The sequence below is a fragment of the Salmo trutta genome, unplaced genomic scaffold (assembly GCF_901001165.1).
Source record: "Salmo trutta unplaced genomic scaffold, fSalTru1.1, whole genome shotgun sequence".
Taxonomy (NCBI): Eukaryota; Metazoa; Chordata; class Actinopteri; order Salmoniformes; family Salmonidae; genus Salmo; species Salmo trutta.
In genome coordinates this window covers 22,907-49,998 of record NW_021823281.1, presented here as the reverse complement: position 1 = coordinate 49,998, position 27,092 = coordinate 22,907, and the positions used below count along the sequence as shown (strand labels likewise).

Genomic DNA, 27,092 nt, shown 5'->3' with positions numbered 1-27,092 from the left:
TTTGTATAGGTCACACTGATTACAGAGGCGCAGCGGAAGCGTGATGGCCCCGTAACCAGAGGTCGATGGATCGAAATCACTCTCTGCTATCAAGGTAAGTTTTGGCAAGTACCCCAGTGGCCTAATGGATAAGGCACTGGCCTTCTAAGCCAGGATTGTGGGTTCGAGTCCCATCTGGGGTGGATGAAGGCAGTTTGGGAAGAGAAGAGAGTTCATGTAACAAAGATGTTGAAGCCATTCTATTTTAGAAATGAAGTGCAATAGGGATTAAAAAAGGATACTTTCATGGGCATCTCTCTGTGCCCTTCGTGATTCTTTTTTTTATCGCTTCTATCAGTTCGTATAGGTCATGCTGATCACACAGTGCCACAGTGGCCTAAGAAACTGGCCTCCTAATCCATGTATGGAGTTCAAGTATTATTTTGGGGTGCCTTAAAGTGGAGTGATGAAGTGGAAGTATGGGCAGTTAAACCCAGTGATTTATGGATCGAAAACCATCCTCTTCTATCCAGTTTGTTTTCAGCAAACAGAAATAAAAACTGCCATAACCCAGAGGTCGATGGATGCCTAAAAAACTGACCTCCCAAGCCAGAGATTGTGAGTTTAAGTCTTCAGGGGTGGCTGAAAACAGAGTGTCCCAGCGGAAGCATGCTGGGCCCATAACCCAGAGGTCTATGGATGGAAACCATCCTCTGCTAACAATCTTTATTTTTAGAAATTAATTGCAACCAGCGATCAAAAAAAGCTAAATATCATGGGCATGTCTCAGTGTCCTTCGTCATTCTAATTTTTTACTGTTTCTATCAGTTCGTATAGGTCATGCTGATTACACCATGCCCCAGTGGCCTAAAAAACTGGCCTCCCAAGCCAGGGATTGTGAGTGTAAGTCTTATCAGTGGCGGATGAAAGCAAGTGTCCCAGCGGAAGCGTGCTGGGCCCATATCCCAGAGGTCTATGGATCGAAACCATCCTCTGCAATCCATTTTTATTTTTAGAAATTAATTGCAAACATAAATAAAAAATAGCATAATTTCATGGGCATGTCTCAGTTCCCTCTGTGATTCTTTGTTTGACTGCTTCTGTCAGTTTGTATAGGTCACACTGATTACAGAGGCGCAGCGGAAGCGTGATGGCCCCGTAACCCAGAGGTCGATGGATTGAAATCACTCTCTGCTATCAAGGTAAGTTTTGGCAAGTACCCCAGTGGCCTAATGGATAAGGCACTGGCCTTCTAAGCCAGGGATTGTGGGTTCGAGTCCCATCTGGGGTGGATGAAGGCAGTTTGGGAAAGAAGAAGAGAGTTCATGTAACAAAGATGTTGAAGCCATGTATTTTTAGAAATGAAGTGCAAATAGGGATTAAAAAAAGGATACTTTCATGGGCATCTCTCTGTGCCCTTCGTGATTCTTTTTTTTATCTGCTTCTATCAGTTCGTATAGGTCATGCTGATCACACAGTGCCACAGTGGCCTAAGAAACTGGCCTCCTAATCCATGTATTGTGAGTTCACGTATTATTTTGGGGTGCCTTAAGTGGTAGTGATGAAGTGGAAGTATGCTGGGCAGTTAACCCCAGTGATTTATGGATCGAAACCAACCTCTTCTATCCAGTTTGTTTTTCAGCAAACAGAAAAATAAAAAACTGCACATAAACCCAGAGTTCGATGGATGCCTAAAAAAACTGACTCCCAAGCCAGAGATGGTGAGTTTAAGTCTTCTCAGGGGTGGCTGAAAACAGAGTGTCCCAGCGGAAGCATGCTGGGCCCTAACCCAGAGGTCTATGGATGGAAAACCATCCTCTGCTAACAATCTTTATTTTTAGAAATTAATTGCAACAGCGATCAAAAAAAGCTAATATCATGGGCAGTCTCAGTGTCCTTCGTCATTCTAATTTTTTACTGTTCGATCAGTTCGTATAGGTCATGCTGATTACACCATGCCCCAGTGGCCTAAAAAACTGGCCTCCCAAGCCAGGGATTGTGAGTGTAAGTCTATCAGTGGCGGATGAAAGCAAGTGTCCCAGCGAAGCGTGCTGGGCCCATATCCCAGAGGTCTATGGATCGAAACCATCCTCTGCAATCCATTTTTATTTTTAGAAATGAATTGGCAAACATAAATAAAAAAATTGCATAATTTCATGGGCATGTCTCAGTTCCCTCTGTGATTCTTTGTTTGACCTGCTTCTGTCAGTTTGTATAGGTCACACTGATTACAGAGGCGCAGCGGAAGCGTGATGGCCCCGTAACTCTGAGGGTCGATGGATCGAAATCACTCTCTGCTATCAAGGTAAGTTTTGGCAAGTACCCCAGTGGCCTAATGGATAATGCACTGGCCTTCTAAGCCATGGATTGTGGGTTCGAGTCCCATCTGGGGTGGATGAAGGCAGTTTTGGGAAAGAAGAAGAGAGTTCATGTAACAAGAATGTTGAAGCCATTATATTGTTAGAAATGAAGTGCAAATAGGATTAAAAAAGGATACCTTCATGGGCATCCTCTCTGTGCCCTTCGTGATTCTTTTTTTTATCTGCTTCTATCAGTTTCGTATAGGTCATGCTGATCACACAGTGCCACAGTGGCCTAAGAAACTGGCCTCCTAATCCATGTATTGTGAGTTCAAGTTATTATTTTGGGGTGCCTTAAAGTGGAGTGATGAAGTGGAAGTATGCTGGGCAGTTAACCCAGTGATTTATGGATCGAAACCATCCTCTTCTATCCAGTTTGTTTTCAGCAAACAGAAATATAAAAACTGCCATAACCCAGAGTTCGATGGATGCCTAAAAAACTGACCTCCCAAGCCAGAGATTGTGAGTTTAAGTCTTCTCAGGGGTGGCTGAAAACAGAGTGTCCCAGCGGAAGCATGCTGGGCCCATAACCCAGAGGTCTATGGATGGAAACCATCCTCTGCTAACAATCTTTATTTTTAGAAATTAATTGCAACCAGCGATCAAAAAAAGCTAAATATCATGGGCATGTCTCAGTGTCCTTCGTCATTCTAATTTTTACTGTTTCTATCAGTTCGTATAGGTCATGCTGATTACACCATGCCCCAGTGGCCTAAAAAACTGGCCTCCCAAGCCAGGGATTGTGAGTGTAAGTCTTATCAGTGGCGGATGAAAGCAGAGTGTCCCAGCGGAAGCGTGCTGGGCCATATCCCAGAGGTCTATGGATCGAAACCATCCTCTGCAATCCATTTTATTTTTAGAAATGAATTGCAAACATAAATAAAAAATAGCATAATTTCATGGGCATGTCTCAGTGCCCTCTGTGATTCTTTGTTTGACTGCTTCTGTCAGTTTGTATAGGTCACACTGATTACAGAGGCGCAGCGGAAGCGTGATGGCCCCGTAACCCAGAGGTCGATGGATCGAAATCACTCTCTGCTATCAAGGTAAGTTTTGGCAAGTACCCCAGTGGCCTAATGGATAATGCACTGGCCTTCTAAGCCAGGGATTGTGGGTTCGAGTCCCATCTGGGGTGGATGAAGGCAGTTTGGGAAAGAAGAAGAGAGTTCATGTAACAAAGATGTTGAAGCCATTATATTTTTAGAAATGAAGTGCAAATAGGGATTAAAAAAAGGATACTTTCATGGGCATCTCTCTGTGCCCTTCGTGATTCTTTTTTTTTATCTGCTTCTATCAGTTCGTATAGGTCATGCTGATCACACAGTGCCACAGTGGCCTAAGAAACTGGCCTCCTAATCCATGTATTGTGAGTTCAAGTATTATTTTGGGGTGCCTTAAAGTGGAGTGATGAAGTGGAAGTATGCTGGGCAGTTAACCCAGTGATTTATGGATCGAAACCATCCTCTTCTATCCAGTTTGTTTTCAGCAAACAGAAAAATAAAAACTGCCATAACCCAGAGTTCGATGGATGCCTAAAAAACTGACCTCCCAAGCCAGAGATTGTGAGTTTAAGTCTTCTCAGGGGTGGCTGAAAACAGAGTGTCCCAGCGGAAGCATGCTGGGCCCATAACCCAGAGGTCTATGGATGGAAACCATCCTCTGCTAACAATCTTTATTTTTAGAAATTAATTGCAACCAGCGATCAAAAAAAGCTAAATATCATGGGCATGTCTCAGTGTCCTTCGTCATTCTAATTTTTTACTGTTTCTATCAGTTCGTATAGGTCATGCTGATTACACCATGCCCCAGTGGCCTAAAAAACTGGCCTCCCAAGCCAGGGATTGTGAGTGTAAGTCTTATCAGTGGCGGATGAAAGCAGAGTGTCCCAGCGGAAGCGTGCTGGGCCCATATCCCAGAGGTCTATGGATCGAAACCATCCTCTGCAATCCATTTTTATTTTTAGAAATGAATTGCAAACATAAATAAAAAATAGCATAATTTCATGGGCATGTCTCAGTTCCCTCTGTGATTCTTTGTTTGACTGCTTCTGTCAGTTTGTATAGGTCACACTGATTACAGAGGCGCAGCGGAAGCGTGATGGCCCCGTAACCCAGAGGTCGATGGATCGAAATCACTCTCTGCTATCAAGGTAAGTTTTGGCAAGTACCCCAGTGGCCTAATGGATAAGGCACTGGCCTTCTAAGCCAGGGATTGTGGGGTTCGAGTCCCATCTGGGGTGGATGAAGGCAGTTTGGGAAAGAAGAAGAGAGTTCATGTAACAAGATGTTGAAGCCATTGTATTTTTAGAAATGAAGTGCAAATAGGGATTAAAAAAAGGATACTTTCATGGGCATCTCTCTGTGCCCTTCGTGATTCTTTTTTTATCTGCTTCTATCAGTTCGTATAGGTCATGCTGATCACACAGTGCCACAGTGGCCTAAGAAACTGGCCTCCTAATCCATGTATTGTGAGTTCAAGTATTATTTTGGGGTGCCTTAAAGTGGAGTGATGAAGTGGAAGTATGCTGGGCAGTTAACCCAGTGATTTATGGATCGAAACCATCCTCTTCTATCCAGTTTGTTTTCAGCAAACAGAAATATAAAAACTGCCATAACCCAGAGGTCGATGGATGCCTAAAAAACTGACCTCCCAAGCCAGAGATTGTGAGTTTAAGTCTTCTCAGGGGTGGCTGAAAACAGAGTGTCCCAGCGGAAGCATGCTGGGCCCATAACCCAGAGGTCTATGGATGGAAACCATCCTCTGCTAACAATCTTTATTTTTAGAAATTAATTGCAACCAGCGATCAAAAAAAGCTAAATATCATGGGCATGTCTCAGTGTCCTTCGTCATTCTAATTTTTACTGTTTCTATCAGTTCGTATAGGTCATGCTGATTACACCATGCCCCAGTGGCCTAAAAAACTGGCCTCCCAAGCCAGGGATTGTGAGTGTAAGTCTTATCAGTGGCGGATGAAAGCAGAGTGTCCCAGCGGAAGCGTGCTGGGCCCATATCCCAGAGGTCTATGGATCGAAACCATCCTCTGCAATCCATTTTTATTTTTAGAAATGAATTGCAAACATAAATAAAAAATAGCATAATTTCATGGGCATGTCTCAGTTCCCTCTGTGATTCTTTGTTTGACTGCTTCTGTCAGTTTGTATAGGTCACACTGATTACAGAGGCGCAGCGGAAGCGTGATGGCCCCGTAACCCAGAGGTCGATGGATCGAAATCACTCTCTGCTATCAAGGTAAGTTTTGGCAAGTACCCCAGTGGCCTAATGGATAAGGCACTGGCCTTCTAAGCCAGGGATTGTGGGTTCGAGTCCCATCTGGGGTGGATGAAGGCAGTTTGGGAAAGAAGAAGAGAGTTCATGTAACAAAGATGTTGAAGCCATTGTATTTTTAGAAATGAAGTGCAAATAGGGATTAAAAAAAGGATACTTTCATGGGCATCTCTCTGTGCCCTTCGTGATTCTTTTTTTTTATCTGCTTCTATCAGTTCGTATAGGTCATGCTGATCACACAGTGCCACAGTGGCCTAAGAAACTGGCCTCCTAATCCATGTATTGTGAGTTCAAGTATTATTTTGGGGTGCCTTAAAGTGGAGTGATGAAGTGGAAGTATGCTGGGCAGTTAACCCAGTGATTTATGGATCGAAACCATCCTCTTCTATCCAGTTTGTTTTCAGCAAACAGAAATATAAAAACTGCCATAACCCAGAGGTCGATGGATGCCTAAAAAACTGACCTCCCAAGCCAGAGATTGTGAGTTTAAGTCTTCTCAGGGGTGGCTGAAAACAGAGTGTCCCAGCGGAAGCATGCTGGGCCCATAACCCAGAGGTCTATGGATGGAAACCATCCTCTGCTAACAATCTTTATTTTTAGAAATTAATTGCAACCAGCGATCAAAAAAAGCTAAATATCATGGGCATGTCTCAGTGTCCTTCGTCATTCTAATTTTTTACTGTTTCTATCAGTTCGTATAGGTCATGCTGATTACACCATGCCCCAGTGGCCTAAAAAACTGGCCTCCCAAGCCAGGGATTGTGAGTGTAAGTCTTATCAGTGGCGGATGAAAGCAGAGTGTCCCAGCGGAAGCGTGCTGGGCCCATATCCCAGAGGTCTATGGATCGAAACCATCCTCTGCAATCCATTTTTATTTTTAGAAATGAATTGCAAACATAAATAAAAAATAGCATAAATTCATGGGCATGTCTCAGTGCCCTCTGTGATTCTTTGTTTGACTGCTTCTGTCAGTTTGTATAGGTCACACTGATTACAGAGGCGCAGCGGAAGCGTGATGGCCCCGTAACCCAGAGGTCGATGGATCGAAATCACTCTCTGCTATCAAGGTAAGTTTTGGCAAGTACCCCAGTGGCCTAATGGATAAGGCACTGGCCTTCTAAGCCAGGGATTGTGGGTTCGAGTCCCATCTGGGGTGGATGAAGGCAGTTTGGGAAAGAAGAAGAGAGTTCATGTAACAAAGATGTTGAAGCCATTATATTTTTAGAAATGAAGTGCAAATAGGGATTAAAAAAAGGATACTTTCATGGGCATCTCTCTGTGCCCTTCGTGATTCTTTTTTTTTATCTGCTTCTATCAGTTCGTATAGGTCATGCTGATCACACAGTGCCACAGTGGCCTAAGAAACTGGCCTCCTAATCCATGTATTGTGAGTTCAAGTATTATTTTGGGGTGCCTTAAAGTGGAGTGATGAAGTGGAAGTATTCTGGGCAGTTAACCCAGTGATTTATGGATTGAAACCATCCTCTTCTATCCAGTTTGTTTTCAGCAAACAGAAAAATAAAAACTGCCATAACCCAGAGTTCGATGGATGCCTAAAAAACTGACCTCCCAAGCCAGAGATTGTGAGTTTAAGTCTTCTCAGGGGTGGCTGAAAACAGAGTGTCCCAGCGGAAGCATGCTGGGCCCATAACCCAGAGGTCTATGGATGGAAACCATCCTATGCTAACAATCTTTATTTTTAGAAATTAATTGCAACCAGCGATCAAAAAAAGCTAAATATCATGGGCATGTCTCAGTGTCCTTCGTCATTCTAATTTTTTACTGTTTCTATCAGTTCGTATAGGTCATGCTGATTACACCATGCCCCAGTGGCCTAAAAAACTGGCCTCCCAAGCCAGGGATTGTGAGTGTAAGTCTTATCAGTGGCGGATGAAAGCAGAGTGTCCCAGCGGAAGCGTGCTGGGCCCATATCCCAGAGGTCTATGGATCGAAACCATCCTCTGCAATCCATTTTTATTTTTAGAAATGAATTGCAAACATAAATAAAAAATTGCATAATTTCATGGGCATGTCTCAGTTCCCTCTGTGATTCTTTGTTTGACTGCTTCTGTCAGTTTGTATAGGTCACACTGATTACAGAGGCGCAGCGGAAGCGTGATGGCCCCGTAACCCAGAGGTCGATGGATCGAAATCACTCTCTGCTATCAAGGTAAGTTTTGGCAAGTACCCCAGTGGCCTAATGGATAATGCACTGGCCTTCTAAGCCAGGGATTGTGGGTTCGAGTCCCATCTGGGGTGGATGAAGGCAGTTTGGGAAAGAAGAAGAGAGTTCATGTAACAAAGATGTTGAAGCCATTGTATTTTTAGAAATGAAGTGCAAATAGGGATTAAAAAAAGGATACTTTCATGGGCATCTCTCTGTGCCCTTCGTGATTCTTTTTTTTTATCTGCTTCTATCAGTTCGTATAGGTCATGATGATCACACAGTGCCACAGTGGCCTAAGAAACTGGCCTCCTAATCCATGTATTGTGAGTTCAAGTATTATTTTGGGGTGCCTTAAAGTGGAGTGATGAAGTGGAAGTATGCTGGGCAGTTAACCCAGTGATTTATGGATCGAAACCATCCTCTTCTATCCAGTTTGTTTTCAGCAAACAGAAATATAAAAACTGCCATAACCCAGAGGTCGATGGATGCCTAAAAAACTGACCTCCCAAGCCAGAGATTGTGAGTTTAAGTCTTCTCAGGGGTGGCTGAAAACAGAGTGTCCCAGCGGAAGCATGCTGGGCCCATAACCCAGAGGTCTATGGATGGAAACCATCCTATGCTAACAATCTTTATTTTTAGAAATTAATTGCAACCAGCGATCAAAAAAAGCTAAATATCATGGGCATGTCTCAGTGTCCTTCGTCATTCTAATTTTTTACTGTTTCTATCAGTTCGTATAGGTCATGCTGATTACACCATGCCCCAGTGGCCTAAAAAACTGGCCTCCCAAGCCAGGGATTGTGAGTGTAAGTCTTATCAGTGGCGGATGAAAGCAGAGTGTCCCAGCGGAAGCGTGCTGGGCCCATATCCCAGAGGTCTATGGATCGAAACCATCCTCTGCAATCCATTTTTATTTTTAGAAATGAATTGCAAACATAAATAAAAAATTGCATAATTTCATGGGCATGTCTCAGTGCCCTCTGTGATTCTTTGTTTGACTGCTTCTGTCAGTTTGTATAGGTCACACTGATTACAGAGGCGCAGCGGAAGCGTGATGGCCCCGTAACCCAGAGGTCGATGGATCGAAATCACTCTCTGCTATCAAGGTAAGTTTTGGCAAGTACCCCAGTGGCCTAATGGATAATGCACTGGCCTTCTAAGCCAGGGATTGTGGGTTCGAGTCCCATCTGGGGTGGATGAAGGCAGTTTGGGAAAGAAGAAGAGAGTTCATGTAACAAAGATGTTGAAGCCATTATATTTTTAGAAATGAAGTGCAAATAGGGATTAAAAAAAGGATACTTTCATGGGCATCTCTCTGTGCCCTTCGTGATTCTTTTTTTTATCTGCTTCTATCAGTTCGTATAGGTCATGCTGATCACACAGTGCCACAGTGGCCTAAGAAACTGGCCTCCTAATCCATGTATTGTGAGTTCAAGTATTATTTTGGGGTGCCTTAAAGTGGAGTGATGAAGTGGAAGTATGCTGGGCAGTTAACCCAGTGATTTATGGATTGAAACCATCCTCTTCTATCCAGTTTGTTTTCAGCAAACAGAAAAATAAAAACTGCCATAACCCAGAGTTCGATGGATGCCTAAAAAACTGACCTCCCAAGCCAGAGATTGTGAGTTTAAGTCTTCTCAGGGGTGGCTGAAAACAGAGTGTCCCAGCGGAAGCATGCTGGGCCCATAACCCAGAGGTCTATGGATGGAAACCATCCTATGCTAACAATCTTTATTTTTAGAAATTAATTGCAACCAGCGATCAAAAAAAGCTAAATATCATGGGCATGTCTCAGTGTCCTTCGTCATTCTAATTTTTTACTGTTTCTATCAGTTCGTATAGGTCATGCTGATTACACCATGCCCCAGTGGCCTAAAAAACTGGCCTCCCAAGCCAGGGATTGTGAGTGTAAGTCTTATCAGTGGCGGATGAAAGCAGAGTGTCCCAGCGGAAGCGTGCTGGGCCCATATCCCAGAGGTCTATGGATCGAAACCATCCTCTGCAATCCATTTTTATTTTTAGAAATGAATTGCAAACATAAATAAAAAATTGCATAATTTCATGGGCATGTCTCAGTTCCCTCTGTGATTCTTTGTTTGACTGCTTCTGTCAGTTTGTATAGGTCACACTGATTACAGAGGCGCAGCGGAAGCGTGATGGCCCCGTAACCCAGAGGTCGATGGATCGAAATCACTCTCTGCTATCAAGGTAAGTTTTGGCAAGTACCCCAGTGGCCTAATGGATAAGGCACTGGCCTTCTAAGCCAGGGATTGTGGGTTCGAGTCCCATCTGGGGTGGATGAAGGCAGTTTGGGAAAGAAGAAGAGAGTTCATGTAACAAAGATGTTGAAGCCATTGTATTTTTAGAAATGAAGTGCAAATAGGGATTAAAAAAAGGATACTTTCATGGGCATCTCTCTGTGCCCTTCGTGATTCTTTTTTTTTATCTGCTTCTATCAGTTCGTATAGATCATGCTGATCACACAGTGCCACAGTGGCCTAAGAAACTGGCCTCCTAATCCATGTATTGTGAGTTCAAGTATTATTTTGGGGTGCCTTAAAGTGGAGTGATGAAGTGGAAGTATGCTGGGCAGTTAACCCAGTGATTTATGGATCGAAACCATCCTCTTCTATCCAGTTTGTTTTCAGCAAACAGAAATATAAAAACTGCCATAACCCAGAGGTCGATGGATGCCTAAAAAACTGACCTCCCAAGCCAGAGATTGTGAGTTTAAGTCTTCTCAGGGGTGGCTGAAAACAGAGTGTCCCAGCGGAAGCATGCTGGGCCCATAACCCAGAGGTCTATGGATGGAAACGATCCTCTGCTAACAATCTTTATTTTTAGAAATTAATTGCAACCAGCGATCAAAAAAAAGCTAAATATCATGGGCATGTCTCAGTGTCCTTCGTCATTCTAATTTTTTACTGTTTCTATCAGTTCGTATAGGTCATGCTGATTACACCATGCCCCAGTGGCCTAAAAAACTGGCCTCCCAAGCCAGGGATTGTGAGTGTAAGTCTTATCAGTGGCGGATGAAAGCAGAGTGTCCCAGCGGAAGCGTGCTGGGCCCATATCCCAGAGGTCTATGGATCGAAACCATCCTCTGCAATCCATTTTTATTTTTAGAAATGAATTGCAAACATAAATAAAAAATTGCATAATTTCATGGGCATGTCTCAGTTCCCTCTGTGATTCTTTGTTTGACTGCTTCTGTCAGTTTGTATAGGTCACACTGATTACAGAGGCGCAGCGGAGGCGTGATGGCCCCGTAACCCAGAGGTCGATGGATCGAAATCACTCTCTGCTATCAAGGTAAGTTTTGGCAAGTACCCCAGTGGCCTAATGGATAAGGCACTGGCCTTCTAAGCCAGGGATTGTGGGTTCGAGTCCCATCTGGGGTGGATGAAGGCAGTTTGGGAAAGAAGAAGAGAGTTCATGTAACAAAGATGTTGAAGCCATTGTATTTTTAGAAATGAAGTGCAAATAGGGATTAAAAAAAGGATACTTTCATGGGCATCTCTCTGTGCCCTTCGTGATTCTTTTTTTTATCTGCTTCTATCAGTTCGTATAGGTCATGCTGATCACACAGTGCCACAGTGGCCTAAGAAACTGGCCTCCTAATCCATGTATTGTGAGTTCAAGTATTATTTTGGGGTGCCTTAAAGTGGAGTGATGAAGTGGAAGTATGCTGGGCAGTTAACCCAGTGATTTATGGATTGAAACCATCCTCTTCTATCCAGTTTTTTTTCAGCAAACAGAAATATAAAAACTGCCATAACCCAGAGGTCGATGGATGCCTAAAAAACTGACCTCCCAAGCCAGAGATTGTGAGTTTAAGTCTTCTCAGGGGTGGCTGAAAACAGAGTGTCCCAGCGGAAGCATGCTGGGCCCATAACCCAGAGGTCTATGGATGGAAACCATCCTCTGCTAACAATCTTTATTTTTAGAAATTAATTGCAACCAGCGATCAAAAAAAGCTAAATATCATGGGCATTTCTCAGTGTCCTTCGTCATTCTAATTTTTTACTGTTTCTATCAGTTCGTATAGGTCATGCTGATTACACCACGCCCCAGTGGCCTAAAAAACTGGCCTCCCAAGCCAGGGATTGTGAGTGTAAGTCTTATCAGTGGCGGATGAAAGCAGAGTGTCCCAGCGGAAGCGTGCTGGGCCCATAACCCAGAGGTCTATGGATCGAAACCATCCTCTGCAATCCATTTTTATTTTTAGAAATGAATTGCAACCATAAATAAAAAATTGCATAATTTCATGGGCATGTCTCAGTTCCCTCTGTGATTCTTTGTTTGACTGCTTCTGTCAGTTTGTATAGGTCACACTGATTACAGAGGCGCAGCAGAAGCGTGATGGCCCCGTAACCCAGATGTCGATGGATCGAAATCACTCTCTGCTATCAAGGTAGGTTTTGGCAAGTACCCCAGTGGCCTAATGGATAAGGCACTGGCTTTCTAAGCCAGGGATTGTGGGTTCGAGTCCCATCTGGGGTGGATGAAGGCAGTTTGGTAAAGAAAAAGAGAGTTCATGTAACAAAGATGTTGAAGCCATTGTATTTTTAGAAATGAAGCACAAATAGGGATTAAAAAAAGGATACTTTCATGGGCATCTCTCTGTGCCCTTCGTGATTCTTTTTTTTAATCTGCTTCTATCAGTTCGTATAGGTCATGCTGATCACACAGTGCCACAGTGGCCTAAGAAACTGGCCTCCTAATCCATGTATTGTGAGTTCAAGTATTATTTTGGGGTGCCTTAAAGTGGAGTGATGAAGTGGAAGTATGCTGGGCAGTTAACCCAGTGATTTATGGATCGAAACCATCCTCTTCTATCCAGTTTGTTTTCAGCAAACAGAAATATAAAAACTGCCATAACCCAGAGGTCGATGGATGCCTAAAAAACTGACCTCCCAAGCCAGAGATTGTGAGTTTAAGTCTTCTCAGGGGTGGCTGAAAACAGAGTGTCCCAGCGGAAGCATGCTGGGCCCATAACCCAGAGGTCTATGGATGGAAACCATCCTCTGCTAACAATCTTTATTTTTAGAAATTAATTGCAACCAGCGATTAAAAAAAGCTAAATATCATGGTCATGTCTCAGTGTCCTTCGTCATTCTAATTTTTTACTGTTTCTATCAGTTCGTATAGGTCATGCTGATTACACCATGCCCCAGTGGCCTAAAAAACTGGCCTCCCAAGCCAGGGATTGTGAGTGTAAGTCTTATCAGTGGCGGATGAAAGCAGAGTGTCCCAGCGGAAGCGTGCTGGGCCCATAACCCAGAGGTCTATGGATCGAAACCATCCTCTGCAATCCATTTTTATTTTTAGAAATGAATTGCAACCATAAATAAAAAATTGCATAATTTCATGGGCATGTCTCAGTTCCCTCTGTGATTCTTTGTTTGACTGCTTCTGTCAGTTTGTATAGGTCACACTGATTACAGAGGCGCAGCGGAAGCGTGATGGCCCCGTAACCCAGAGGTCGATGGATTGAAATCACTCTCTGCTATCAAGGTAGGTTTTGGCAAGTACCCCAGTGGCCTAATGGATAAGGCACTGGCCTTCCAAGCCACGGATTGTGGGTTCGAGTCCCATCTGGGGTGGATGAAGGCAGTTTGGGAAAGAAGAAGAGAGTTCATGTAACAAAGGTGTTGAAGCCATTGTATTTTTAGAAATGAAGCACAAATAGGGATTTAAAAAAGGATACTTTCATGGGCATCTCTCTGTGCCCTTCGTGATTCTTTTTTTTAATCTGCTTCTATCAGTTCGTATAGGTCATGCTGATCACACAGTGCCACAGTGGCCTAAGAAACTGGCCTCCTAATCCATGTATTGTGAGTTCAAGTATTATTTTGGGGTGCCTTAAAGTGGAGTGATGAAGTGGAACTATGCTGGGCAGTTAACCCAGTGATTTATGGATCGAAACCATCCTCTTCTATCCAGTTTGTTTTCAGCAAACAGAAATATAAAAACTGCCATAACCCAGAGGTCGATGGATGCCTAAAAAACTGACCTCCCAAGCCAGAGATTGCGAGTTTAAGTCTTCTCAGGGGTGGCTGAAAACAGAGTGTCCCAGCGGAAGCATGCTGGGCCCATAACCCAGAGGTCTATGGATGGAAACCATCCTCTGCTAACAATATTTATTTTTAGATATTAATTGCAACCAGCGATCAAAAAAAGCTAAATATCGTGGGCATGTCTCAGTGCCCTTCGTCATTCAATTTTTTTTACTGTTTCTATCAGTTCGTATAGGTCATGCTGATTACACCATGCCCCAGTGGCCTAAAAAACTGGCCTCCCAAGCCAGTGATTGTGAGTGTAAGTCTTATCAGTGGCGGATGAAAGCAGAGTGTCCCAGCGGAAGCGTGCTGTGCCCCTAACCCAGAGGTCTATGGATCGAAACCATCCTCTGCAATCCATTTTTATTTTTAGAAATTAATTGCAAACATAAATAAAAAATAGCATAATTTCATGGGCATGTCTCAGTTCCCTCTGTGATTCTTTGTTTGACTGCTTCTGTCAGTTTGTATAGGTCACACTGATTACAGAGGCGCAGCGGAGGCGTGATGGCCCCGTAACCCAGATGTCGATGGATCGAAACCACTCTCTGCTATCAAGATCGGTTTTGGCAAGTACCCCAGTGGCCTAATGGATAAGGCACTGGCCTTCTAAGCCAGGGATTGTGGGTTCAAGTATTATTTTGGGGTGCCTTAAAGTGGAGTGATGAAGTGGAAGTATGCTGAGCAGTTAACCCAGTGATTTATGGATCGAAATCATCCTCTTCTATCAAATTTGTTTTCAGCAAACAGAAATATAAAAACTGCTAACAATCTTTATTTTTACAAATTAATTGCAACCAGCGTTCAAAAAAAGCTAAATATCATGGGCATGTATCAGTGCCCTAAGAAATTCTTTTTTTTACTGTTTCTATCAGTTTGTATAGGTCATGCTATAACACCATGCCCCAGATGCCTAAAAAACTGACCTCCCATGCCAGGGATTGTGAGTTTAAGTCTTGTCAGGGGCGGCTGCAGAGTTTCCCAGCGGAAGCGTGCTGGTCCCATAACCCAGAGGTCCACTGCTAACAATCTTTATTTTTACAAATTAATTGCAACCAGCGTTCAAAAAAAGCTAAATATCATGGGCATGTCTCAGTGCCGTAAGTGATTCTTTTTTTTTACTGTTTCTATCAGTTTGTATAGGTCATGCTATAACACCATGCCCCAGATGCCTAAAAAACTGGCCTCCCATGCCAGGGATTGTGAGTTTAAGTCTTGTCAGGGGCGGCTGCAGAGTTTCCCAGCGGAAGCGTGCTGGGCCCATAACCCAGAGGTCGATGGATGGAAACCATCCTCTGCTATCCAGTTTTATTTTTAGCAATGAAGTGCCAACATAAATGAAAAAAAGCATAATTTCATGGGCATTTCTCGTTGCCTTCCATTATATATTTTCCTTACTGCTTCTATCAGTTCGTATAGGTCATGCTATCTTCACAGTGCCCCAGTGGACTAATGGATAAGGCACTGGCATCCTAAGCCAGGGATTGAGGGTTCGTGTCCCTTCTGGGGTGGGTTGAAGCAGAGCGGCGCTGTGGAAACGTGCTGGGCCCAGAGGTCGATGAACTGAAGCCATCCTCAGCTTGCAATTTTTATTTTTAGAAATTAATTGCAACCAGCGATCAAAAGAAGCAAAATATCATGGGCTTGTCCCAGTGCCCTACGTGATTCTTTTTTTTACTGTTTCTATCAGTTCGTATAGGTCATGCTATAACACCATGCCCCAGATGCCTAAAAAAATGGCCTCCCATGCCAGGGATTGTGAGTTTAAGTCTTCTCAGGGGTGGCTGAAAACATATTGTCCCAGCGGAAGCGTGCTGGGCCCATAACCCAGAGGCCTATAGATCGAAACCATTCTCTGCGATCCATTTTAATTTTCAGAAATTAAACTGCAACCAGGGATTAAAAAATAGCATAATTTCATGGGCATGTCTCAGTTCCCTCTGTGATTCTTTGTTTGACTGCTTCTGTCAGTTTGTATAGGTCACACTGATTACAGAGGCGCAGCGGAAGCGTGATGGCCCCGTAACCCAGAGGTCGATGGATCGAAATCACTCTCTGCTATCAAGGTAAGTTTTGGCAAGTACCCCAGTGGCCTAATGGATAAGGCACTGGCCTTCTAAGCCAGGGATTGTGGGTTCGAGTCCCATCTGGGGTGGATGAAGGCAGTTTGGGAAAGAAGAAGAGAGTTCATGTAACAAAGATGTTGAAGCCATTGTATTTTTAGAAATGAAGTGCAAATAGGGATTAAAAAAAGGATACTTTCATGGGCATCTCTCTGTGCCCTTCGTGATTCTTTTTTTTTATCTGCTTCTATCAGTTCGTATAGGTCATGATGATCACACAGTGCCACAGTGGCCTAAGAAACTGGCCTCCTAATCCATGTATTGTGAGTTCAAGTATTATTTTGGGGTGCCTTAAAGTGGAGTGATGAAGTGGAAGTATGCTGGGCAGTTAACCCAGTGATTTATGGATCGAAACCATCCTCTTCTATCCAGTTTGTTTTCAGCAAACAGAAATATAAAAACTGCCATAACCCAGAGGTCGATGGATGCCTAAAAAACTGACCTCCCAAGCCAGAGATTGTGAGTTTAAGTCTTCTCAGGGGTGGCTGAAAACAGAGTGTCCCAGCGGAAGCATGCTGGGCCCATAACCCAGAGGTCTATGGATGGAAACCATCCTATGCTAACAATCTTTATTTTTAGAAATTAATTGCAACCAGCGATCAAAAAAAGCTAAATATCATGGGCATGTCTCAGTGTCCTTCGTCATTCTAATTTTTTACTGTTTCTATCAGTTCGTATAGGTCATGCTGATTACACCATGCCCCAGTGGCCTAAAAAACTGGCCTCCCAAGCCAGGGATTGTGAGTGTAAGTCTTATCAGTGGCGGATGAAAGCAGAGTGTCCCAGCGGAAGCGTGCTGGGCCCATAACCCAGAGGTCTATGGATCGAAACCATCCTCTGCAATCCATTTTTATTTTTAGAAATGAATTGCAACCATAAATAAAAAATTGCATAATTTCATGGGCATGTCTCAGTTCCCTCTGTGATTCTTTGTTTGACTGCTTCTGTCAGTTTGTATAGGTCACACTGATTACAGAGGCGCAGCAGAAGCGTGATGGCCCCGTAACCCAGATGTCGATGGATCGAAATCACTCTCTGCTATCAAGGTAGGTTTTGGCAAGTACCCCAGTGGCCTAATGGATAAGGCACTGGCTTTCTAAGCCAGGGATTGTGGGTTCGAGTCCCATCTGGGGTGGATGAAGGCAGTTTGGTAAAGAAAAAGAGAGTTCATGTAACAAAGATGTTGAAGCCATTGTATTTTTAGAAATGAAGCACAAATAGGGATTAAAAAAAGGATACTTTCATGGGCATCTCTCTGTGCCCTTCGTGATTCTTTTTTTTAATCTGCTTCTATCAGTTCGTATAGGTCATGCTGATCACACAGTGCCACAGTGGCCTAAGAAACTGGACTCCTAATCCATGTATTGTGAGTTCAAGTATTATTTTGGGGTGCCTTAAAGTGGAGTGATGAAGTGGAAGTATGCTGGGCAGTTAACCCAGTGATTTATGGATCGAAACCATCCTCTTCTATCCAGTTTGTTTTCAGCAAACAGAAATATAAAAACTGCCATAACCCAGAGGTCGATGGATGCCTAAAAAACTGACCTCCCAAGCCAGAGATTGTGAGTTTAAGTCTTCTCAGGGGTGGCTGAAAACAGAGTGTCCCAGCGGAAGCATGCTGGGCCCATAACCCAGAGGTCTATGGATGGAAACCATCCTCTGCTAACAATATTTATTTTTAGATATTAATTGCAACCAGCGATCAAAAAAAGCTAAATATCATGGGCATGTCTCAGTGCCCTTCGTCATTCAATTTTTTTACTGTTTCTATCAGTTCGTATAGGTCATGCTGATTACACCATGCCCCAGTGGCCTAAAAAACTGGCCTCCCAAGCCAGGGATTATGAGTATAAGTCTTATCAGTGGCGGATGAAAGCAGAGTGTCCCAGCGGAAGCGTGCTTTGCCCCTAACCCAGAGGTCTATGGATCGAAACCATCCTCTGCAATCCATTTTTATTTTAGAAATGAATTGCAAACATAAATAAAAAATAGCATAATTTCATGGGCATGTCTCAGTTCCCTCTGTGATTCTTTGTTTGACTGCTTCTGTCAGTTTGTATAGGTCACACTGATTACAGAGGCGCAGCGGAGGCGTGATGGCCCCGTAACCCAGAGGTCGATGGATCGAAATCACTCTCTGCTATCAAGGTAGGTTTTGGCAAGTACCCCAGTGGCCTAATGGATAAGGCACTGGCCTTCTAAGCCAGGGATTGTGGGTTCGAGTCCCATTTGGGGTGGATGAAGGCAGTTTGGGAAAGAAGAAGAGAGTTCATGTAACAAAGATGTTGAAGCCATTGTATTTTTGGAAATGAAGTGCAAATAGGGATTAAAAAAAGGATACTTTCATGGGCATCTCTCTGTGCCCTTCGTGAATCTTTTTTTTATCTGCTTCTATCAGTTCGTATAGGTCATGCTGATCACACAGTGCCACAGTGGCCTAAGAAACTGGACTCCTAATCCATGTATTGTGAGTTCAAGTATTATTTTGGGGTGCCTTAAAGTGGAGTGATGAAGTAGAAGTATGCTGGGCAGTTAACCCAGTGATTTATGGATCGAAACCATCCTCTTCTATCCAGTTTGTTTTCAGCAAACAGAAATATAAAAACTGCCATAACCCAGAGGTCGATGGATGCCTAAAAAACTGACCTCCCAAGCCAGAGATTGTGAGTTTAAGTCTTCTCAGGGGTGGCTGAAAACAGAGTGTCCCAGCGGAAGCATGCTGGGCCCATAACCAAGAGGTCTATGGATGGAAACCATCCTCTGCTAACAATATTTATTTTTAGATATTAATTGCAACCAGCGATCAAAAAAAGCTAAATATCATGGGCATGTCTCAGTGCCCTTCGTCATTAAATTGTTTTACTGTTTCTATCAGTTCGTATAGGTCATGCTGATTACACCATGCCCCAGTGGCCTAAAAAACTGGCCTCCCAAGCCAGGGATTATGAGTATAAGTCTTATCAGTGGCGGATGAAAGCAGAGTGTCCCAGCGGAAGCGTGCTTTGCCCCTAACCCAGAGGTCTATGGATCGAAACCATCCTCTGCAATCCATTTTTATTTTTAGAAATGAATTGCAAACATAAATAAAAAATAGCATAATTTCATGGGCATGTCTCAGTTCCCTCTGTGATTCTTTGTTTGACTGCTTCTGTCAGTTTGTATAGGTCACACTGATTACAGAGGCGCAGCGGAGGCGTGATGGCCCCGTAACCCAGAGGTCGATGGATCGAAATCACTCTCTGCTATCAAGGTAGGTTTTGGCAAGTACCCCAGTGGCCTAATGGATAAGGCACTGGCCTTCTAAGCCAGGGATTGTGGGTTCGAGTCCCATTTGGGGTGGATGAAGGCAGTTTGGGAAAGAAGAAGAGAGTTCATGTAACAAAGATGTTGAAGCCATTGTATTTTTGGAAATGAAGTGCAAATAGGGATTAAAAAAAGGATACTTTCATGGGCATCTCTCTGTGCCCTTCGTGAATCTTTTTTTTATCTGCTTCTATCAGTTCGTATAGGTCATGCTGATCACACAGTGCCACAGTGGCCTAAGAAACTGGACTCCTAATCCATGTATTGTGAGTTCAAGTATTATTTTGGGGTGCCTTAAAGTGGAGTGATGAAGTAGAAGTATGCTGGGCAGTTAACCCAGTGATTTATGGATCGAAACCATCCTCTTCTATCCAGTTTGTTTTCAGCAAACAGAAATATAAAAACTGCCATAACCCAGAGGTCGATGGATGCCTAAAAAACTGACCTCCCAAGCCAGAGATTGTGAGTTTAAGTCTTCTCAGGGGTGGCTGAAAACACAGTGTCCCAGCGGAAGCATGCTGGGCCCATAACCAAGAGGTCTATGGATGGAAACCATCCTCTGCTAACAATATTTATTTTTAGATATTAATTGCAACCAGCGATCAAAAAAGCTAAATATCATGGGCATGTCTCAGTGCCCTTCGTCATTAAATTGTTTTACTGTTTCTATCAGTTCGTATAGGTCATGCTGATTACACCATGCCCCAGTGGCCTAAAAAACTGGCCTCCCAAGCCAGGGATTATGAGTATAAGTCTTATCAGTGGCGGATGAAAGCAGAGTGTCCCAGCGGAAGCGTGCTTTGCCCCTAACCCAGAGGTCTATGGATCGAAACCATCCTCTGCAATCCATTTTTATTTTTAGAAATGAATTGCAAACATAAATAAAAAATAGCATAATTTCATGGGCATGTCTCAGTTCCCTCTGTGATTCTTTGTTTGACTGCTTCTGTCAGTTTGTATAGGTCACACTGATTACAGAGGCGCAGCGGAAGCGTGATGGCCCCGTAACCCAGAGGTCGATGGATCGAAATCACTCTCTGCTATCAAGGTAGGTTTTGGCAAGTACCCCAGTGGCCTAATGGATAAGGCACTGGCCTTCTAAGCCAGGGATTGTGGGTTCGAGTCCCATTTGGGGTGGATGAAGGCAGTTTGGGAAAGAAGAAGAGAGTTCATGTAACAAAGATGTTGAAGCCATTGTATTTTTAGAAATGAAGTGCAAATAGGGATTAAAAAAGGATACTTTCATGGGCATCTCTCTGTGCCCTTCGTGATTCTTTTTTTTTATCTGCTTCTATCAGTTCGTATAGGTCATGCTGATCACACAGTGCCACAGTGGCCTAAGACACTGGACTCCTAATCCATGTATTGTGAGTTCAAGTATTATTTTGGGGTGCCTTAAAGTGGAGTGATGAAGTGGAAGTATGCTGGGCAGTTAACCCAGTGATTTATGGATCGAAACCATCCTCTTCTATCCAGTTTGTTTTCAGCAAACAGAAATATAAAAACTGCCATAACCCAGAGGTCGATGGATGCCTAAAAAACTGACCTCCCAAGCCAGAGATTGTGAGTTTAAGTCTTCTCAGGGGTGGCTGAAAACAGAGTGTCCCAGCGGAAGCATGCTGGGCCCATAACCCAGAGGTCTATGGATGGAAACCATCCTCTGCTAACAATCTTTATTTTTAGAAATTAATTGCAACCAGCGATTAAAAAAAGCTAAATATCATGGTCATGTCTCAGTGTCCTTCGTCATTCTAATTTTTTACTGTTTCTATCAGTTCGTATAGGTCATGCTGATTACACCATGCCCCAGTGGCCTAAAAAACTGGCCTCCCAAGCCAGGGATTGTGAGTGTAAGTCTTATCAGTGGCGGATGAAAGCAGAGTGTCCCAGCGGAAGCGTGCTGGGCCCATAACCCAGAGGTCTATGGATCGAAACCATCCTCTGCAATCCATTTTTATTTTTAGAAATGAATTGCAACCAAAAATAAAAAATTGCATAATTTCATGGGCATGTCTCAGTTCCCTCTGTGATTCTTTGTTTGACTGCTTCTGTCAGTTTGTATAGGTCACACTGATTACAGAGGCGCAGCAGAAGCGTGATGGCCCCGTAACCCAGATGTCGATGGATCGAAATCACTCTCTGCTATCAAGGTAGTTTTTGGCAAGTACCCCAGTGGCCTAATGGATAAGGCACTGGCCTTCTAAGCCAGGGATTGTGGGTTCGAGTCCCATCTGGGGTGGATGAAGGCAGTTTGGGAAAGAAGAAGAGAGTTCATGTAACAAAGATGTTGAAGCCATGGTATTTTTAGAAATGAAGCACAAATAGGGATTAAAAAAAGGATACTTTCATGGTCATCTCTCTGTGCCCTTCGTGATTCTTTTTTTTATCTGCTTCTATCAGTTCGTATAGGTCATGCTGATCACACAGTGCCACAGTGGCCTAAGAAACTGGCCTCCTAATCCATGTATTGTGAGTTCAAGTATTATTTTGGGGTGCCTTAAAGTGGAGTGATGAAGTGGAAGTATGCTGGGCAGTTAACCCAGTGATTTATGGATCGAAACCATCCTCTTCTATCCAGTTTGTTTTCAGCAAACAGAAATATAAAAACTGCCATAACCCAGAGGTCGATGGATGCCTAAAAAACTGACCTCCCAAGCCAGAGATTGTGAGTTTAAGTCTTCTCAGGGGTGGCTGAAAACAGAGTGTCCCAGCGGAAGCATGCTGGGCCCATAACCCAGAGGTCTATGGATGGAAACCATCCTCTGCTAACAATCTTCATTTTTAGAAATTAATTGCAACCAGCGATCAAAAAAAGCTAAATATCATGGGCATTTCTCAGTGTCCTTCGTCATTCTAATTTTTTTACTGTTTCTATCAGTTCGTATAGGTCATGCTGATTACACCACGCCCCAGTGGCCTAAAAAACTGGCCTCCCAAGCCAGGGATTGTGAGTGTAAGTCTTATCAGTGGCGGATGAAAGCAGAGTGTCCCAGCGGAAGCGTGCTGGGCCCATAACCCAGAGGTCTATGGATTGAAACCATCCTCTGCAATCCATTTTCATTTTTAGAAATGAATTGCAACCATAAATAAAAAATAGCATAATTTCATGGGCATGTCTCAGTTCCCTCTGTGATTCTTTGTTTGACTGCTTCTGTCAGTTTGTATAGGTCACACTGATTACAGAGGCGCAGCAGAAGCGTGATGGCCCCGTAACCCAGATGTCGATGGATCGAAATCACTCTCTGCTATCAAGGTAGTTTTTGGCAAGTACCCCAGTGGCCTAATGGATAAGGCACTGGCCTTCTAAGCCAGGGATTGTGGGTTCGTGTCCCATCTGGGGTGGATGAATGCAATTTGGGAAAGAAGAAGAGAGTTCATGTAACAAAGATGTTGAAGTCATTGTATTTTTAGAAATGAAGTGCAAATAGGGATTAAAAAAAGGATACTTTCATGGGCATCTCTCTGTGCCCTTCGTGATTCTTTTTTTTTATCTGCTTCTATCAGTTCGTATAGGTCATGCTGATCACACAGTGCCACAGTGGCCTAAGAAACTGGCCTCCTAATCCATGTATTGTGAGTTCAAGTATTATTTTGGGGTGCCTTAAAGTGGAGTGATGAAGTGGAAGTATGCTGGGCAGTTAACCCAGTGATTTATGGATCGAAACCATCCTCTTCTATCCAGTTTGTTTTCAGCAAACAGAAATATAAAAACTGCCATAACCCAGAGGTCGATGGATGCCTAAAAAACTGACCTCCCAAGCCAGAGATTGTGAGTTTAAGTCTTCTCAGGGGTGGCTGAAAACAGAGTGTCCCAGCGGAAGCATGCTGGGCCCATAACCCAGAGGTCTATGGATGGAAACCATCCTCTGCTAACAATCTTTATTTTTAGAAATTAATTGCAACCAGCGATCAAAAAAAACTAAATATCATGGGCATGTCTCAGTGCCCTTCGTCATTATAATTTTTTACTGTTTCTATCAGCTCGTATAGGTCATGCTGATTACACCATGCCCCAGTGGCCTACAAAACTGGCCTCCCAAGCCAGGGATTGTGAGTGTAAGTCTTATCAGTGGCGGATGAAAGCAGAGTGTCCCAGCGGAAGCGTGCTGGGCCCATAACCCAGAGGTCTATGGATTGAAAACATCAACTGCAATCCATTTCTATTTTTAGAAATTATTTGCAACCATAAATAAAAAACTAGCATAATTTCATGGGCATGTCTCAGTGCCCTCTGTGATTCTTTGTTTGACTGCTTCTGTCAGTTTGTATAGGTCACACTGGTTACAGAGGCGCAGCGGAATTGTGATGGCCCCGTAACCCAGATGTCGATGGATCGAAATCACTCTGTGCTATCAAGGTAGGTTTTGGCAAGTACCCCAGTGGCCTAATGGATAAGGCACTGGCCTTCTAAGCCAGAGATTGTGGGTTCGAGTCCCATCTGGGGAGGATGAAGGCAGTTTGGGAAAGAAGAAGAGAGTTCATGTAACAAAGATGTTGAAGCCATTGTATTTTTAGAAATGAAGTACAAATAGGGATTAAAAAAAGGATGCTTTCATGGGCATCTCTCTGTGCCTTTCGTGATTCTTTTTTTTTATCTGCTTCTATCAGTTCGTATAGGTCATGCTGATCACACAGTGCCACAGTGGCCTAAGAAACTGGCCTCCTAATCCATGTATTGTGAGTTCAAGTATTATTTTGGGGTGCCTTAAAGTGGAGTGATGAAGTGGAAGTATGCTGGGCAGTTAACCCAGTGATTTATGGATCGAAACCATCCTCTTCTATCCAGTTTGTTTTCAGCAAACAGAAATATAAGAACTGCCATAACCCAGAGGTCGATGGATGCCTAAAAAATTGACCTCCCAAGCCAGAGATTGTGAGTTTAAGTCTTCTCAGGGGTGGCTGAAAACAGAGTGTCCCAGCGGAAGCATGCTGGGCCCATAACCCAGAGGTCTATGGATGGAAACCATCCTCTGCTAACAATCTTTATTTTTAGAAATTAATTGCAACCAGCGATCAAAAAAAGCTAAATATAATGGGCATGTCTCCGTGTCCTTCGTCATTCTAATTTTTTACTGTTTCTATCAGTTCGTATAGGTCATGCTGATTACACCATGCCCCAGTGGCCTAAAAAACTGGCCTCCCAAGCCAGGGATTGTGAGTGTAAGTCTTATCAGTGGCGGATGAAAACAGAGTGTCCCAGCGGAAGCATGCTGGGCCCATAACCCAGAGGTCTATGGATCGAAACCATCCTCTGCAATCCATTTTCATTTTTAGAAATGAATTGCAACCATAAATAAAAAATAGCATAATTTCATGGGCATGTCTCAGTTCCCTCTGTGATTCTTTGTTTGACTGCTTCTGTCAGTTTGTATAGGTCACACTGATTACAGAGGCGCAGCAGAAGCGTGATGGCCCCGTAACCCAGATGTCGATGGATCGAAATCACTCTCTGCTATCAAGGTAGTTTTTGGCAAGTACCCCAGTGGCCTAATGGATAAGGCACTGGCCTTCTAAGCCAGGGATTGTGGGTTCGAGTCCCATCTGGCGTGGATGAAGGCAGTTTGGGAAAGAAGAAGAGTGTTCATGTAACAAAGATGTTGAAGCCATTGTATTTTTAGAAATGAAGCACAAATAGGGATTAAAAAAAGGATACTTTCATGGGCATCTCTCTGTGCCCTTCGTGATTCTTTTTTTTATCTGCTTCTATCAGTTCGTATAGGTCATGCTGATCACACAGTGCCACAGTGGCCTAAGAAACTGGCCTCCTAATCCATGTATTGTGAGTTCAAGTATTATTTTGGGGTGCCTTAAAGTGGAGTGATGAAGTGGAAGTATGCTGGGCAGTTAACCCAGTGATTTATGGATCGAAACCATCCTCTTCTATCCAGTTTGTTTTCAGCAAACAGAAATATAAAAACTGCCATAACCCAGAGGTCGATGGATGCCTAAAAAACTGACCTCCCAAGCCAGAGATTGTGAGTTTAAGTCTTCTCAGGGGTGGCTGAAAACAGAGTGTCCCAGCGGAAGCATGCTGGGCCCATAACCCAGAGGTCTATGGATGGAAACCATCCTCTGCTAACAATCTTTATTTTTAGAAATTAATTGCAACCAGCGATCAAAAAAAGCTAAATATCATGGGCATTTCTCAGTGTCCTTCGTCATTCTAATTTTTTACTGTTTCTATCAGTTCGTATAGGTCATGCTGATTACACCACGCCCCAGTGGCCTAAAAAACTGGCCTCCCAAGCCAGGGATTGTGAGTGTAAGTCTTATCAGTGGCGGATGAAAGCAGAGTGTCCCAGCGGAAGCGTGCTGGGCCCATAACCCAGAGGTCTATGGATCGAAACCATCCTCTGCAATCCATTTTCATTTTTAGAAATGAATTGCAACCATAAATAAAAAATAGCATAATTTCATGGGCATGTCTCAGTTCCCTCTGTGATTCTTTGTTTGACTGCTTCTGTCAGTTTGTATAGGTCACACTGATTACAGAGGCGCAGCAGAAGCGTGATGGCCCCGTAACCCAGATGTCGATGGATCGAAATCACTCTCTGCTATCAAGGTAGTTTTTGGCAAGTACCCCAGTGGCCTAATGGATAAGGCACTGGCCTTCTAAGCCAGGGATTGTGGGTTCGAGTCCCATCTGGGGTGGATGAAGGCAGTTTGGGAAAGAAGAAGAGAGTTCATGTAACAAAGAGGTTGAAGCCTTTGTATTTTTAGAAATGAAGTGCAAATAGGGATTAAAAAAGTATACTTTCATGGGCATCTCTCTGTGCCCTTCGTGATTGTTTTTTTTATCTGCTTCTATCAGTTCGTATAGGTCATGCTGATCACACAGTGCCTCAGTGGCCTAAGAAACTGGCCTCCTAATCCATGTATTGTGAGTTCAAGTATTATTTTGGGGTGCCTTAAAGTGGAGTGATGAAGTGGAAGTATGCTGGGCAGTTAAACCAGTGATTTATGGATCGAAACCATCCTCTTCTATCCAGTTTGTTTTCAGCAAACAGAAATATAAGAACTGCCATAACCCAGAGGTCGATGGATGCCTAAAAAACTGACCTCCCAAGCCAGAGATTGTGAGTTTAAGTCTTCTCAGGGGTGGCTGAAAACAGAGTGTCCCAGCGGAAGCATGCTGGGCCCATAACCCAGAGGTCTATGGATGGAAACCATCCTCTGCTAACAATCTTTATTTTTAGAAATTAATTGCAACCAGCGATCAAAAAAAGCTAAATATCATGGGCATGTCTCAGTGTCCTTCGTCATTCTAATTTTTTACTGTTTCTATCAGTTCGTATAGGTCATGCTGATTACACCATGCCCCAGTGGCCTAAAAAACTGGCCTCCCAAGCCAGGGATTGTGAGTGTAAGTCTTATCAGTGGCGGATGAAAGCAGAGTGTCCCAGCGGAAGCGTGCTGGGCCCCTAACCCAGAGGTCTATGGATCGAAACCATCCTCTGCAATCCATTTTTATTTTTAGAAATGAATTGCAAACATAAATAAAAAATAGCATAATTTCATGGGCATGTCTCAGTTCCCTCTGTGATTCTTTGTTTGACTGCTTCTGTCAGTTTGTATAGGTCACACTGATTACAGAGGCGCAGCGGAAGCGTGATGGCCCCGTAACCCAGAGGTCGATGGATCGAAATCACTCTCTGCTATCAAGGTAGGTTTTGGCAAGTACCCCAGTGGCCTAATGGATAAGGCACTGGCCTTCTAAGCCAGGGATTGTGGGTTCGAGTCCCATTTGGGGTGGATGAAGGCAGTTTGGGAAAGAAGAAGAGAGTTCATGTAACAAAGATGTTGAAGCCATTGT

General features: G+C 43.5%; 23 non-coding genes across 23 annotated transcripts; all 23 read left to right on the top strand.

The window, feature by feature from the left end:
* The first annotated feature begins 110 nt into the window (after positions 1 to 110).
* Positions 111 to 182, top strand: trnar-ucu (transfer RNA arginine (anticodon UCU)). The gene has a single exon. It is a non-coding gene; the product is annotated as a tRNA-Arg (tRNA).
* Positions 183 to 1,197: 1,015 nt separating this feature from the next.
* trnar-ucu (transfer RNA arginine (anticodon UCU)) lies at positions 1,198 to 1,270 on the top strand. Its single transcript has one exon. It is a non-coding gene; the product is annotated as a tRNA-Arg (tRNA).
* A 2,131-nt stretch (positions 1,271 to 3,401) lies between these two features.
* Positions 3,402 to 3,474, top strand: trnar-ucu (transfer RNA arginine (anticodon UCU)). Its single transcript has one exon. It is a non-coding gene; the product is annotated as a tRNA-Arg (tRNA).
* Positions 3,475 to 4,504: 1,030 nt separating this feature from the next.
* On the top strand, positions 4,505 to 4,578 carry trnar-ucu (transfer RNA arginine (anticodon UCU)). Its single transcript has one exon. It is a non-coding gene; the product is annotated as a tRNA-Arg (tRNA).
* Positions 4,579 to 5,604: 1,026 nt separating this feature from the next.
* trnar-ucu (transfer RNA arginine (anticodon UCU)) lies at positions 5,605 to 5,677 on the top strand. The gene has a single exon. It is a non-coding gene; the product is annotated as a tRNA-Arg (tRNA).
* Positions 5,678 to 6,707: 1,030 nt separating this feature from the next.
* trnar-ucu (transfer RNA arginine (anticodon UCU)) lies at positions 6,708 to 6,780 on the top strand. Its single transcript has one exon. It is a non-coding gene; the product is annotated as a tRNA-Arg (tRNA).
* Positions 6,781 to 7,810: 1,030 nt separating this feature from the next.
* On the top strand, positions 7,811 to 7,883 carry trnar-ucu (transfer RNA arginine (anticodon UCU)). The gene has a single exon. It is a non-coding gene; the product is annotated as a tRNA-Arg (tRNA).
* A 1,030-nt stretch (positions 7,884 to 8,913) lies between these two features.
* trnar-ucu (transfer RNA arginine (anticodon UCU)) lies at positions 8,914 to 8,986 on the top strand. Its single transcript has one exon. It is a non-coding gene; the product is annotated as a tRNA-Arg (tRNA).
* A 1,029-nt stretch (positions 8,987 to 10,015) lies between these two features.
* trnar-ucu (transfer RNA arginine (anticodon UCU)) lies at positions 10,016 to 10,088 on the top strand. Its single transcript has one exon. It is a non-coding gene; the product is annotated as a tRNA-Arg (tRNA).
* Positions 10,089 to 11,119: 1,031 nt separating this feature from the next.
* trnar-ucu (transfer RNA arginine (anticodon UCU)) lies at positions 11,120 to 11,192 on the top strand. The gene has a single exon. It is a non-coding gene; the product is annotated as a tRNA-Arg (tRNA).
* Positions 11,193 to 12,221: 1,029 nt separating this feature from the next.
* Positions 12,222 to 12,294, top strand: trnar-ucu (transfer RNA arginine (anticodon UCU)). The gene has a single exon. It is a non-coding gene; the product is annotated as a tRNA-Arg (tRNA).
* A 1,030-nt stretch (positions 12,295 to 13,324) lies between these two features.
* trnag-ucc (transfer RNA glycine (anticodon UCC)) lies at positions 13,325 to 13,397 on the top strand. The gene has a single exon. It is a non-coding gene; the product is annotated as a tRNA-Gly (tRNA).
* A 2,538-nt stretch (positions 13,398 to 15,935) lies between these two features.
* On the top strand, positions 15,936 to 16,008 carry trnar-ucu (transfer RNA arginine (anticodon UCU)). Its single transcript has one exon. It is a non-coding gene; the product is annotated as a tRNA-Arg (tRNA).
* A 1,030-nt stretch (positions 16,009 to 17,038) lies between these two features.
* Positions 17,039 to 17,111, top strand: trnar-ucu (transfer RNA arginine (anticodon UCU)). The gene has a single exon. It is a non-coding gene; the product is annotated as a tRNA-Arg (tRNA).
* A 1,029-nt stretch (positions 17,112 to 18,140) lies between these two features.
* Positions 18,141 to 18,213, top strand: trnar-ucu (transfer RNA arginine (anticodon UCU)). The gene has a single exon. It is a non-coding gene; the product is annotated as a tRNA-Arg (tRNA).
* A 1,029-nt stretch (positions 18,214 to 19,242) lies between these two features.
* Positions 19,243 to 19,315, top strand: trnar-ucu (transfer RNA arginine (anticodon UCU)). The gene has a single exon. It is a non-coding gene; the product is annotated as a tRNA-Arg (tRNA).
* A 1,028-nt stretch (positions 19,316 to 20,343) lies between these two features.
* Positions 20,344 to 20,416, top strand: trnar-ucu (transfer RNA arginine (anticodon UCU)). The gene has a single exon. It is a non-coding gene; the product is annotated as a tRNA-Arg (tRNA).
* A 1,029-nt stretch (positions 20,417 to 21,445) lies between these two features.
* Positions 21,446 to 21,518, top strand: trnar-ucu (transfer RNA arginine (anticodon UCU)). Its single transcript has one exon. It is a non-coding gene; the product is annotated as a tRNA-Arg (tRNA).
* A 1,030-nt stretch (positions 21,519 to 22,548) lies between these two features.
* On the top strand, positions 22,549 to 22,621 carry trnar-ucu (transfer RNA arginine (anticodon UCU)). The gene has a single exon. It is a non-coding gene; the product is annotated as a tRNA-Arg (tRNA).
* Positions 22,622 to 23,652: 1,031 nt separating this feature from the next.
* Positions 23,653 to 23,725, top strand: trnar-ucu (transfer RNA arginine (anticodon UCU)). The gene has a single exon. It is a non-coding gene; the product is annotated as a tRNA-Arg (tRNA).
* Positions 23,726 to 24,755: 1,030 nt separating this feature from the next.
* On the top strand, positions 24,756 to 24,828 carry trnar-ucu (transfer RNA arginine (anticodon UCU)). The gene has a single exon. It is a non-coding gene; the product is annotated as a tRNA-Arg (tRNA).
* A 1,029-nt stretch (positions 24,829 to 25,857) lies between these two features.
* On the top strand, positions 25,858 to 25,930 carry trnar-ucu (transfer RNA arginine (anticodon UCU)). Its single transcript has one exon. It is a non-coding gene; the product is annotated as a tRNA-Arg (tRNA).
* Positions 25,931 to 26,958: 1,028 nt separating this feature from the next.
* Positions 26,959 to 27,031, top strand: trnar-ucu (transfer RNA arginine (anticodon UCU)). Its single transcript has one exon. It is a non-coding gene; the product is annotated as a tRNA-Arg (tRNA).
* Positions 27,032 to 27,092: the final 61 nt, after the last annotated feature.